At 46.9% G+C, this 14210-nt stretch overlaps 1 protein-coding gene across 15 annotated transcripts in view; it reads left to right on the top strand.

Moving 5' to 3' along the window:
- The window catches only part of CYRIB (CYFIP related Rac1 interactor B), a 153466-nt gene that overhangs the window by 52385 nt on the left and 86871 nt on the right, over positions 1–14210 (top strand). For 3 of the 15 annotated variants that reach the window (XM_027132454.1, XM_027132462.1, XM_027132460.1), the window contains exon 1: positions 12926–13203. The exons of 10 other annotated variants lie outside the window; for them this stretch is intronic. The gene's annotated coding sequence lies outside the window, so the exon portion shown is untranslated. Of the gene's footprint in view, positions 1–12892; positions 13204–14210 lie in introns of those variants that run through there. 2 more of the 15 variants (XM_027132465.1, XM_027132459.1) reach the window with 2 other exon arrangements.

Raw genomic sequence — 14210 nt, 5'->3', positions numbered from 1 at the left:
TGGGTTGGTTGATTCGTCCATCAAAATCAATTCAAGGAATCAGGTGAAATAAATTAATAAAACATTACCTTGTATTTCTGTAGCTCTTTTCTCAATGGAGGACATGGTGCTATGCAAACCTCATACCATTGCTAGTCTTTTTGAAACATCCTAGGAGGACCGTCAGGTTAAGTAGGGCTGTGTGTTACTGAAAAAGGTAAAAACAGGAAGTAATTCACATTGAAATCCTTATCCAATGTCCATAGAGATGCCTGACCGGAGTCTTGGTGGGTAGTTTGGATGGGAAGTATGGGAGTGGTGGGAAGGGTGTTTGTAATAGAGGGAACAGCATGGGCAAAGACACAACAGCAGGAATAGTATTTATAGGAACTCTGTGAATAGTTCAGTATTACCACCAAGAACGATACCATTCCTCACTTAAAGGTGATTGGGAAGTCCCATGAAATCTGCATTTCCACTTGTTTCTTTTTTTTTTTTAATCTTTATTTTATTTTTGGCTGCGTTGGGTCTTTGTTGCTGCACGTGGGCTTTCCTCTGGTTGCGGCAAGTGGGGGCTACTCTTCGTTGCGGTGCGCAGGCTTCTCATGCGGTGGCTTCTCTTGTTGCGGAGCACGGGCTCTAGGTGCGCGGGCCTCTGTAGTTGTGGCATGTGGGCTCAGTAGTCGTGGCTCGCGGGCTCTAGAGCGCAGGCTCAGTAGTTGTGGTGCACGGGCTTTGTTGCTCCACGGCATGTGGGATCTTCCTGGCCCAGGGCTCGAACCCGTGTCCCCTGCATTGGCAGGCGGATTCTTAACCACTGCACCACCTGGGAAGCCCCACTTGTTTCTTTATCCGTCCATACATGTCTCCTAACTTTTTTTTTTTTTTCCTACCTTGGAAGAGATTTGTGAGTAATGAAGGGCCAAATAAGGGTAATGTTTTAATTGACCTTGTTTACCCTGGAAGATCACACCAGATACCACACTGAATGTTACACACTGCTTATTAGTAGAGATTTTTTGCAGGACTCTGTTGACGCCTCAGTGATCCAGACTAACCTTTGGAAATGAACTCAGCAGTTCTCTGACAGTGTAGATGGGAACCCATGTGATCCTCACTCTGGGCCCAGAGTCCAGGCCTGGGGGGCTTTGCTCCTGTGGGTCCCCTCTGGACCTGTCTTGGGCCCCTCCACTTTCTAAAGAGCAAAATGTTAGATAAAGGTCAATTCCAAGGTTCTTTCCATGTCTAAAATTAGGCGATTCATTCAAAAACTCTGATGCAGGCACTCATTAATACAAGTGACCTATTAAATAAAAATGTTAAATAAAATGCTGAAATGGATACCACAGACATTTCTCCAAGCCTGTGGGTTCAGACAAGACCAGAGCTGGGGCATGGCAGCATTCCGCTCTCTTCTTCTGTGCATTGAAACTGAGGAGGGATGCTCTCTCTTTAAACCTGTCTTCTAACATGAAATCAGCACCAGGATTTTAGAGAGGAAGCTAGCTAAACCGGTTAAGCTTCTTCTTAACTTGGGCCATATTGGTTCTCTCTTGGAAAGGTTTCCTCTTTTCTTTTTCTTTTCTTTTCTTTTTAACCTTATGCAATATCTTTTCTTCTGTAGCCCCCAAATTCGAAACTGTGAGAATCTAAACTCTTTCCGGGCTCTTAGCTCCTGTTTGACTTATCCCCATTGTACTGTCTAAAGCTCTGTATTTCAACTCTTGGGTCACACAGCTAATGACCTTATCATTTTGGCTACTTTGGGGAGGGCTTAAATCTCACCTTCTTAAGCTGCTTATCCAATTCCCCGGTTCCAGGGCTGTGGCCATATTAGGGCTTCAGAGTAGGGTAAAGGCTCTAGGCCTGGGTTAACTCAGCCTGGACGCATGCCATCTCTTTGACAAGCTGCAGCGGTTTGAGTGCGTGCCTTGTACCAGGCATGGTGCCCGGCTCTGTGCTAGCACTGGGATACAGCGATGACAAAACAGGATGGCTTCTGCCCTGCTGGAGCTCACAGTGTTCAGGGAAGTACACAAATCACCATACAATTACAATTATGTTATGTGCTGGAAACAAGAAACACGGGTCGGTCCCAAGAACTCGCCCAGCTGGGGATCTGACCTGCTTCGCTCGAAGTTCAAAGGCATGGCCGTGATGAACAGCTCAAGCGAGCAGTTGGAGGCTGGAGGCATTCAGAGTAGCATGTGATCCCAAAGGCAAGACAGGACCAGGTGAAGGGTTCAAGATTAAGTCCACAAACAGCACTAGGGGCCCAGTGATTTGGTAAAGTTCAGGACAAGGCTGGACATCTCCTCCCTGCCCCCTCCCCTTGGACTCCCCCAAACCAAAAGGAATGATTCTTTCCCTTTAATTTTCCAGGCCATTTGTCTGTATCAATTTCTTTGGCAGTTGTGTGTTGCTTTGTATTGTAATAAGGTAGTGTGTCTTTCATCCCCTGGAAGGGAAGGCTGTTTCCTGTACTCTGTGTGTTCCCCCCAATGTGTGACCCTGGATGGAATTTTCGGTCAGTTGGTTCATGAAAGACCTGTGGTTTACCAGTTAACCGTAGTATGTGGGCCTCATTCTTCTTGCATCCACAACAGCAGCTCAAGAGAAGGCTCAGGACTGATGAGAACAGTAACAGGTAACACCCCAAGGGCCCCTTAGTGCTCAAATTCACCAAAGCTTCCGTTGATTGAGGCAGTTAATGGGGAACTTCTATCAACCTGGGAATAGTTTAATAGATATTCGCTTGTAATTAAAAGTTCAAAATAAATTGGCTTTTCTTTTCTGTATCAGATTACCTACTTTTCCTTCTGCCCCTGTGATTCTGTTTCCATTCACGGAGTAACTAACCGCCCAGAGCCTTCTAGCCCCTATGGCCCCGGCCCTTCCTCGTGCCCTCCTTCAGGTCCACTCCCATTTCCCGTGGCTACTTCCATTTCTCTTTCACTTTTCTCCTCTCTACATGCTTCTCTGTTCGAATGCTATCTTTTTGAACAAATAAAATTGTTCAAAACATTGAAGAAAAGTAAAATTCTTTCATCCCTGCTCTCATTGTGTTGTCATTGAGTTTTAACTTCTCTGATCCCATTTGCCATTTCCCCATAAGGGTAGATATTTTATATGAATGACATTCTGTTTTATGTATATACTTCTGTACTTTGCTCTTTTAACTTAATATTCACAAATTTTCAATCAGCAAATGTTAATTGAGCTCCTACTATGTGCCAGGCATCACTGTAGTGGCTGGGGATAGACAGATTGGTGAACCAACCAGACCTACATCCCTGTTCTCCTGGTGCTTCTGCTTATTTCATATTCACAATAAACATAATAGAAATTCTGTTAGGAGGTGATCACTGTTACAGAAAAAAAAAAACACAGGGTTAAAGGAGGTTGGGATTATTAATTCATAAAATATTTTATCATGTTGCTGTCATCTTTCAATGTACCTAGGGGTTGCTTATTATCCTTGATGTTGATGGATTATAATTTATTTAGAACCTTAGGAATATAAACTTTAAATCTGGAGAGGGCTTATGAGTCATTGAGAGCAGACCCTTCATTTTCGAAGTGAGGAAACAGATCCAGAGAAAAGAAATGATTTGCTCAAAATTATATGGCCCCTAAATGGCAAAGCAGGAGCTTTTAAATTTTAATTAAATTGGTTTTCATTAATTCTAAAGACAGTTCTTTCAAACCCAACTGTGCTGTTTCCCTATCGTGGGAAATTTCATTTGTTTCTGGTTTTTATTATACGTAATGCTAATATGGGCGGCTTTATGCAAATACTGTCTTAATGAAAGTAGCAAGTTAATTAATAATAACAATAATAACAAATAATAGAAGAGACTGCTATTTATTGAGCACTTACCTTTGCCAGGCAGTGCGCTAAGTGCTTTACATGAAATAACTTAATTCTGAAAGTGAATACCATTACTTTCCTATTTTAAAAAAATAATTTATTTATTTATTTTTGGCTGCGTTGGGTCTTCATTTCTGCGCGCGGGCTTTCTCTAGTGGCGAGCTGTGGCTACTCTTCGTTGCAGTGCGTGGGCTTCTCATTGCAGTGGCTTCTTTTGTTGCGGAGCACGGGCTCTAGGCGCGTGGGCTTCAGTAGTTGTGGCACGTGGGCTCAATAGTTGTGGCTCGTGGGCTCTAGAGTGCAGCCTCAGTAGTTGTGGAGCACGGACTTAGCTGCTCCGCGGCATGTGGGATCTTCCCCGGCCAGGGATGGAACCCGTGTCCCCGGCATTGGCAGGAGGATTCTTAAACACTGCGCCACCAGGGAAGTCCCTACTTTCCTATTTTTTTTACAGATGAGAGAATTAAGGGATTCAGACCCTGAGTCCAGGGTCTGAGCTCTCAGCCACTGTGATATACAGCCTTCCGAGTCTGAATACTAAAACCGCAAATTTCAAAACCCAAGATAGTCTGTAATGTACATTTTTTTAAACCATTTAAGAGTTTACCAAGACCGCGGACCTATTAGATTTAGCTGTATGTAGTTGCTGTTTTTAGAGTAAAAAGTGGTTGAATATTAGCGATTTCATGTTCCATCTATTATTTTAGTTTTACCCTGACAATAGCAGTGAGTTAGGTGGTTATTGCGCCTATTTTATTTTATTTTTTATTTATTTATTTATTTTTGGCTGCGTTGGGTCTTCGTTGCTGTGCGCGGGCTTTCTCTAGTTGTGGCGAGCTGTGGCTACTCTTCGTTGCAGTGCGTGGGCTTCTCATTGCAGTGGCTTCTCTTGTTGCGGAGCACGGGGCTCTAGGTGTGCGGGCTTCAGTAGTTGTGGCTCACGGGCTTATTTGCTCCGCGTGTGCCTATTTTATAGATGACTAGTCTAGTGTTTTAGAAGGAGCTTTGACATTAAGTGGTTTAATTAATGTTTGTAGAAAGAAAGGAGGGGTGGGAAGCAAGGAAGTTTGAGTGACTCGTGAATATAAACGGCTCTAGGACCTGGGGTCTAATCCTGGCTCCATCTCTTAGTAGCTTTGTGACCTCTAGCAAAATACTTAAAAACTTTTTGTACCTTACCTGAATTTTGTTACCTGGAAACTAGGAGCGATAAAATCTTTCTCATGATGTCATTATAAGGATTGAAGTATAAAATGAGTGGAAATCATTTTGTTCCAAACCAGCCAAAATGAAACCATTGATCAGAGGTGTTGGCGGTAATAGTTTGTTCTGTCATCATTATGTTTCAAACCAAATTCCCTTCTCTTTTCTCTAACCATGGTATTTCTGGAAAACACACACAAAATCTTTTTTTTTTAATTGAAGTATAGTTGATATACAATGTTGTGTTAGTTTCAGGTGTACAACACAGTGATTCAGTTATATGTGTGTATTGTTTTTTAGATTCTTTTCTGGTGTAGGTTATTACAAGATAGTGAATATACTTCCTTGTGCTATAAGTAGGTCCTTGTTGTTTATACATTTTATCTATAGTAGTGTTTATCTGTTAATACCAAGCTCCTAATTTATCCCCCTACACCCCCTTCCCTTTTTGTAACTGTAAGTTCAGACAAAATCTTTGTTATTTTTATTTATTTATTTTTTTAAGATTTATTTTTATTTATTTAGTTTGGCTGCCCTGGTCTTAATTGCGGCACGCAGGATCTTCATTGCAACATGCAGGATCTTTTTTTTTTTTTTTTTTTTTTTTAGTTACGGCACGCAGAGTCTTAGTTGTGTCATGCGGACTCTTAGTTGAGGCATGCATGCGGGATCTAGTTCCCCGACCAGGGATCGAACCTGGGCCCCCTGCATTGGGAGTATGGAGTCTTACCCACTGGACCACCAGGGAAGTCCCACAAAATCTTTTTTAAATGGCATCGATAAATTAGTGACCGATGACACAATTAGGGATTCTGTTTCTTTACAGATAGTTTCCCTCTGCCTCCGATGGGGTACCATATAAGGGGGTGGAATAGCAGACTAACCTCTATTTGGGTTTCTGGGTCGCAGGGTGGTGAGGCCCAGGAATGGAAAGGCCCACCCAGCCCTTCCTCGCCCTTCCCTCCCTCCGGCACCATCTCTGATTTTATATCATCTCAGCCCCACCTTCAGTGACCCCCTCCTGTGCCTGTGCATCTTGACAAGGTGGCCCACCTGCAGTGGGGGTGGGCAGGTGGTCCAGGCAGCGGGCGCCCTGGCACACTGACGGGTCCTGCTGGAGTGGGGTCTGCTGTGCCAGGTGGGCAGAGGGAGGCCTTTTCTCATGGAGGGTGTGACTGTCAGAGCTGAAAATGCCAAGTGGCTCCCGACCCACACAAGGGGCTGAGAGAGCTGTTTGTGGAAAAGGGCAGCACATCCTTGCGTGCCCTCTTAGACTTTTCTGCGGCCACCTCTGCTTTGAACGGGGCAGTGGGCTTTGGCCTGTGGACTGCTTACAACAGCAGTAAACTCCGTGGACCAGCCCATCCCTCTTGGGAAAAACTTGGCCTCTAAACAGGGCTTGGGAAGGAGAAGTGAAGACGTACAGAAAGTCTTTCTTTTCCTCTTTTTACGTTAAAGTCTTGGCAAGAAAACATGTTCTTTATTTCTGTCGCCTGTATCAGCAGCAGATTCCCGAATTGAACTCCTAGGCATCATCCTGGCTTTGTCATACTTCAGCGTTTCCGGCTGCAGACAATTTTGCTTCTCTAGTTGACGGGGACTCTAATAACTCCAGGTGGTGAATGGGCGGCGGGGAGTACATTTCTGTAGAAATACAGCTCTAAAGCAATACAAACACAGAGGGAAAAAATGGGAAGCTTGTCAAGAAGGAAGTGCTGTATTACAACATGTTACCTTTATTGACATTGAAGAAACCTCCCCTTTAGCTTAACACTAGGAGACTTGTTAAATACTTTGTGGTATAGCTACATGGTCCAGTGCATACGTATTATAGAGCCTTTAACAACAAGGTGCTGAAGTACCTTTGTTAAGGAAAGGTGACTAAGATAAATCTTGAGATGAACACAGCAGATGATAATTCAGAATATGAACCATTTTTATAAAAATATATGCATTATCTTTATATGGGTATAGACACAGAAAAAAACATTTGGAAGTGTATCCACATGGTATGGGAGGTTGGATCATGGGTGTTTATATTTTCTTCCTTTTGCTCATCTGTATTTTCCAATTTTTTTCTGCAATCAACATGTATTATTCATATAATCAGAGTGAAAGAAAGGTAGAGGGGGCCAGGAACCTCTCTTTTTACCCAAACTTTTACCCAAAAAAATCATTCCATGTATTTATTGAGGGTCTCTTAGGAGCTGGGTGGGCACAGTGACAGGTGTCGGAGTGGGCAGGGTAGCCCTGGCCTCTGTCTTCACTGAGCCGACATTGTGTTGAGAGTCTTTTCTTACTTAAAGTGTTTTTTTTTTTTTTTTTTTTTTTTTTTGCGGTACATGGGCCTCTCACTGTTGTGGCCTCTCCTGTTGCGGAGCACAGGCTCCGGACGCGCAGGCTCAGCGGCCATGGCTCACGGGCCCAGCCGCTCCGTGGCATGTGGGATCCTCCCGGAACGGGGCACGAACCCGTGTCCCCCGCATCGGCAGGCGGACTCTCAACCACTGCGCCACCAGGGAAGTCCACTTAAAATGTTTTTTAAGCTCAAAAATAAAAACAATAATTACAGGTTGTGATAAGTGCTATCAAGGAAGAAGAAGCCAGTGACGTATGAGGGGATGATGGAAGGGAAGACTTTATGATGGATGATGGATGGTGGACTTTAGGAAAGATGATGGGACCACTTTGAGGAAGCGACCCTTGAACCTGGAGGCTGACAGACAGCCACGTGAAGATGCTGGCAAGCGTATTGGAGGCGCAGGCAAGGACCAGCAGATGCAAGGCAGTGAGGGTCTGCTGCTTTCCTGCAGGTCACTCAGAGGGCTGGTGAAACTTGAACTGGAGCTGCCCACTTGTGAGAAATGTGTTACACTTGGAAATGTGAGGAGCCTCACAGATACAGCCTGTAACTGGGGGAGTCCGGTCATGTAGACAACTTTATGGCCCTGGAGAGACTGGTGACTGCTTTGCTAAATAACCGGAACATATTGGGTTTGAGCTGTTGGCTTTGTTCTTTGGTTCTTTTCGAAGGGCAGCTCTGATGCCATCTCTCATGCTGAACAGGCTTCGACTGCTGCTCAGGGATTCGCAGGCCTCCTTCCTCGTGCTCTTCTGCGTTCATTAAATGCACCCACCGTGTGGATGCGCATCTGTAAGGCCTGCCCCTGGAGTCTTAGTTCTCAGCCTGTGCTGTGTTGGAAGTATTTGGGAAGGCACCTCTTTGTTCAGGGATTCAGTATTCATTCACTCCTTGAAGAGGAGGAGACAAGCAGTCGGGAGAAGTTCCTGAATGTTAGATTGAGGACAAAGACTGGACACAGAGGCAGTGGAAGCTATAATCTAGGCGCTTAAACATACTGAATGGTGTATGTGAGTTAACGATGACAGCAGCTGTTCACAGGGTCCTAAGAGCAATTGGGCCGTGCCAATCAGGAACCATAACGATGTTCAGATCCTTTGACCCAGTGATTACAATCCACGGAACTTATGCTGAAGTCATCATTTTTTTAAATGGGGAGAAACCAAGAAAACAGTGAGGTCTATAATAGCGTCATAGTCAGTAATGACATAGTGCTTTGGGGTTTTGAACATATTTTCCTATATAGTATTTATGAGAGCATCACAACATTCCTGTGGATAGGTTTTTATTCCCATTTCACAGATGGGAGATGGAAGGTTAGAGAGATGAAGTGAGTGCCCTGCTTCACTCTGGCAGATTCAGGCTCTGAACTCCAGCATGTGCACTGTCACCTGGTGGGTGTGCTCAGAAACTAAGGAAAATGTTGGAGTCAAGGAGGCATAGGGGAAGGATCCAAGACTGAAAATAATCACTGAACTTAATGTATGCTTCGTTCTGTCCCAAATACTGTACAAATTTTACCTAAACTAATCCTTACAACAAACTTGTGGGGAAACTGGGGCTCTGAGAGGTTCACTTGTGAAGGGTTTTGAATAGACTTCAAAACCTGGCGGGGCTAAATCCACAGCTAAATAAAGCTGCCTTCAGCTCTGCTTTATTGCCCTCTGCTTCACAAGAATGCATTGCTCCAAGAGGGAATAAATGAATGAAGGAATGAATGGATTAGGTGGGTTAGGACTTGAGAACCAGCTTCCATAGGGAAGTAGACATCAGGATTCCCATGGTTGATAGGTTCTTTTCAACAGCTTCGCGATTTCTGCTTGCAGTACAGTTGCCCAGCCTCTCCCACGAGAGTTGCAGCTTTGCTGGCCCTTGAGGCTATGCTTCTCCAATACCCTTCACCTAAAGGCTCTCTTTCTACGCTCAACTCATCCTTTGCAAAATGCCTGGAGCCAAATGAGTCTAGGGTGAACCAGGCATGCAGGGTGTGGACCTTTAGCAAGTGAAGGAAACAGAGCTATTTCAACATGATGAAATATTCTGCAGCCATTAAAATGATAAATGTGACTGGAGAAATAGGAAAAAGTATTTGGGAAATAGTTGCAGACATCTGAAGATACCAACTGAAGCAATGTGCGTTTACAGGGATAAAGGTTGAGAGAGAACAGGAATGAAAGCTGTGTAAAGGTTTTGGGATTGGATGGTGTCACCATTCAATTAGTCTACTAAGCTAGGAACCTCAGGGTCATGCTCCACAGCCCCTGCTTTTTTTCCCCTAGATTCAGCTAGTCACAAACTCTCGTAGATTCTACATCCGTAAATATCTTAATTCTGGTGCCCATTCTTCCTCTCCATTGCTAGTTTCCTAGAACGAGCTCTTATTATCTCTCACCTGCACTTCACAACAGCTTCACTGGTCTTCTGGTCTCCATTCTCTCTCCCACTGTAGTCCATATTGGACACTGTGGTCAGAGTGATCTTGATATAAAACACATGTGATTATGTCTCTCCTTTGCTTAGAAGCTTCTATTTACCAGTGGTTGCCTTCAGGAGGTAAGTTCATACTCCTTAGCTTGGCATATGAGGAGGTCCTTTACAGTCTTACCACCCCAGCATGTGTGAACTCTCCTTCCTATGCCTCTGTGCCCATGTGCCTTTGCCTTTTCTTCGTGGCCCTTGCCTCATCTCTTCAAGACCAAGCTCATCTTTTTTTTTTTTTTTTTCCGGTACGCGGGCCTCTCACTGCTGTGGCCTCTCCCGTTGCGGAGCACAGGCTCCGGACGCGCAGGCTCAGTGGCCATGGCTCACAGGCCCAGCCGCTCCGCGGCATGTGGGATCTTCCTGGGCCAGGGCACGAACCTGTGTCCCCTGCATTGGCAGGCGGAGTCTCAACCACTGCACCACCAGGGAAGCCCCAAGCTCATCTTCTCTGAAGCCTTCACAGCCATGCCAGGGAGGGTTAGTTCCTCCACCCTCCTAAATTACAACGAATCATGCCATGTCATAACTGTGAGCTTATAGCCCTTCCTTTTACGAAAGTTTGAGCCCCTCCAGGGCAGGGACCACATGGCTTACTGTCCTCCACCCTAAACTCTCAGCATGGTGCCTGGGACATAGTAGAGGGGCAAAAACATGTGTTGACTGAATGACTCAATGACTGATTTTGTAAAGTAAAAGAGGAAATGCGAGTCGAGGGCTGATAGCATAGTGCTTGACACATACTAAGGACTCAAAAAAATGCTAGCAAGCCACCATGATTAAATTATTGGAGCTTAGTGCTTTTATGTAAACATCTTTTTTTTTGCATCCTTCCGCTTGTTTTTTCAACCTAAAACTTTGACCTCAGCTGAAATGTGATTCCATTCACGCAGAATGATGAGGAGAGGATCGTGGAAGAATAAATTCAGCACTTAGGGTCTTGTTTTCTGTTCCTTCTTTCAGGACATCCCCCATGGGGTAGTGCTAGAGCTTCCTCATGAGTTCTTACACAGATCAGGAACAGGTCTAAGGCTGATAAGGACAAAGGTGCCTCTGAAAGGGGCACTGCATCTTCCTCACGGGACTCATTCTATTTTTTGGTTATCACTCATCAAATGGACTGTTTTCTTTGCTGGACGGTAAGCTCCCCCAGGCCAGCATCATGTCTATGTTGCTTTCCAGAAATAAAATTAGAACCAATGGATGACAGTTGTTGGGCATCAGATTTCTGATCAGTGTAAAAGAAGAGGCTCCTCACAATTAGAGGAGGCTGACCATTGTGATAATGAGCTTCCCATAAATGGAGATACCCCCCCAAAATGGAGATACCCGAGCTAAACTGGATGTTCAGGTGTTGAGGATATTACAGAAGAGATTTCTGCTCTCAGTGGGAGATTGGGTTACAGGTGTGTGATTACTCAGAGCTCATCTCTAAGGGACTGAGCAGGTGTAAGAACTAGATAGAGTTCAAATAGAGGCTGGTGGGTTGATATGGACCAGGGTTATTTAAGAGTGGGTGTCCGTGTGTCAAACAAATGGACCAGAGTTCTTGGATTGTGAAGACTGTTCTCTCAGCATTAGTGTTTGCAAAACCTCAGCTCCCTGTGTTTAATTGAAATTAATGAAGATTATAATGGATACAGTGTAGGACCCCTAAATCATCCATAAGTATGATAATTAGGGTAAAAGTATGAGGCCTTGGACTCTTGCCCTTAGAGTGTGCCTTGAAAAAGTCACCTACTCTCTCCATGACTCTCTTAACACATTTCTTTGTAATATGGCCAATATCACTTGGTCTCCGTGTAACTCAAGAGGAAGAGGAAGACAGAAGGCTAAATAAGGTTAAGGGCTGCCCTTCTATACTTGGGGCAAGGAGTGATTTCTTGGCTACATGTGCTGAGGCCCAGATAGTTACTGGGATCTTACGCATTTGACTAGAACAAGGGTTCATAATCAGGGTTTCACAGATAGGCTTCCTGGATCCAAAAATCTCCTGAAATTGTGTGCAAATTTGTGTGCACATATGCATTTTCCAGGAGAGAAAAGTGCATACTTTTATGGGGTTTTCAGTAGGGCTCTTGACCCCAAAATGTTTAGAACCATTTACCTCCATAGTAACGACCTGCTCCGCAGTCACATTGAAAATATCCCTGGGAGAGGTAACGTTGTGATCGTTTACACGTTAGTGTTAATGAAAAAATCTGAGAGTTTCATAACAGTATTAGGATGAGCTAGCTAGATGGAATGTTCTGGTTTTGTAGGTAAAGAGGGAGCATTTATGCTCAGAGTGAAAAGGGAATTAGGGAAAAATGAAGAAGCTGCGCCCTCTGTCACATTCAACTTCTCTGTCCATCAGATATCTTTGCCCAGAGCAGACCCCAGAACAAAGTCTCGTTTGTCTGAAAGTGCTATGAGTAGCACCGTGCAAGTCTCACGTGGCGCCTGATTTCTGTTCTCAGACTGATTACTTAACACCTCCCAAGGGCGTCTCCAGGATACCTTCGCAGGCGATACCTTCGCACTCCCAGTACCTCTCGGCTCTGGGGAGCCTGCCAAGCGCATCTGCCTTGTCTGGGAGTGTGAGGCTCAGTACCTGGCAGAGAGGGAAAGGCGTGCCCACCAGCCCAGCCATTCCACGCATGGGGGGGTGATGGTATGTGACGACTTCGATGGGTTCAGCACAGAGCCCCGACCCGCGAGTCTCGAGTTCCAGTTTCTGCCATTTCTGAGTTCGCTGACCTGAGGTAGGTCGCCGTCACCTCTGAACCTCAGTTTTCCATCTGTAAAACGAGACGTCTGCAAAACCCCGACCCACCCAGATGCCATCTCCGCGCGAAAGTGCTGCCCCTTTAAGGAGGGCGGGGGGAGCGGAGAAGGTGGCCGCGCCCCCTTCGTCTCCTAGCTGAGCCCTCCAGACCACCTGTCTTCGGCCTCGCCCCGCCCCCTTGGGGAGGGGCGGGGAAGGAAGGCTGAGGATTTACCTTACGGGGCGGGCGCGCGGCGCATGCGCACGGCCGGACAGGTCCGCGGCGCACTCACTTCCTGGCATTCCCCCCTCCCCCTCCTCGCCGTTACCCTGTACATCCGGGTCACTTGCCCTCCCAGCTCCGAACCGCCGCTGCCGCTGCCGCCGCCGCCTGGCTCGTCGCGGCTCCGCCACAGGGGCAGGTGCGGAGGGGCTCCCGGTCCGGCTGCCGCCGCTGCCCCGCTCCGGGCCCGGGGCTCCCCCTAGCGCCGCTGAGGAGCCGCCGTCGGGGCTCGAGGAGGGCGGAGGAGCGGGGCTGAGAGAGCCTGGAGGTTCGCGCGTAGGGTGAGTGATTTATTTTTACCATTTCCCCCTCTTCCCTCACAGTTCTCTCTTTCCTGCTCCGCGCGCGACCCCATTTTGGCGGAGAGGCGAGTGCGGTGGGACCGGCGCCGGTGCGGGGCTTTCTCATCCCCTGGCGCGGGGGCCCGCCCCGGCGCTGCGGCTGCCATCTCCGCGGGCGCCCCCGGCCCCTTCCTCCGCGACCCGGGCCTCCGCGGCACTCATTCATTCGGATCTTCCTTTCTTCCGCCGCTTCCTTCCACTCGCACCTCCGCGCGCGTGCTCGCCGCCCCCCCCCCCCCCCCCACCCCCCCCCCCCCCCTTGCCCTTTGCCCCCCCGGGTTCTTCCCCCCCCCCCCCCCCGCCCCGCGTCGAGTTCGCCCCCTACCCGCAGCTCCCACCGCCCTTTACTCCTAGCGGCCGCCTTCTCTCCTTCCCTCTCTGCCGGTGCTGGTCCCTAGTCCACACCCCCTTGTCGCTCGGACTCCGCCATGCCTCGCCCGGACACCCGGCCCTCCCGGTCACCCGCCTGGAAGTTGGTGCCCCCATCCCTTCCACCTGTGCGGCCAGACCGTCTACCTTAGGTGCTGCGTTGACCTCTCACTTCGCAGCATTTAAAGTCCAGATTCTCAGTCCTAGGGTGTGGTCTTAGTGTGTTTCCAGAACACACATTTCTACTCTAATTACCCAAATCCATGACTGTCAAACTGTAGTGGAAGTGGCAGTTGGTGTGTGTGTGTGTGTGTGTGTGTGTGTGTGTGTGTGTGTGTGTTCCGCATGGCTATTCTGCGTCGTACCAAATATCTCCTTTCGCTTTCCCCCCCCCACCCCCGGAGGACTATGTATCTATGATGGATTAATTTGCTCTGAATGTAAAATTTGGCGGAAGATTGTTACTTTTTCGATTCCTCCACGTTCCTTCCCGCGCAGTCCCGTGACTGATTTGCAACATTACCTGTTAATACTGTTTGTTGGTGAGACTTTTTCTCGGCTCATCTGTCAACATTAGT

This window comes from Aethalodelphis obliquidens, unplaced genomic scaffold (genome assembly GCF_003676395.1).
Source record: "Aethalodelphis obliquidens isolate GAN/ISIS:26980383/991018 unplaced genomic scaffold, ASM367639v1 scaffold41, whole genome shotgun sequence".
Lineage (NCBI taxonomy): Eukaryota > Metazoa > Chordata > Mammalia > Artiodactyla > Delphinidae > Aethalodelphis > Aethalodelphis obliquidens.
Note: the sequence above shows the minus strand (reverse complement) of the source record. Positions and strands in the feature narration are given on the sequence as shown.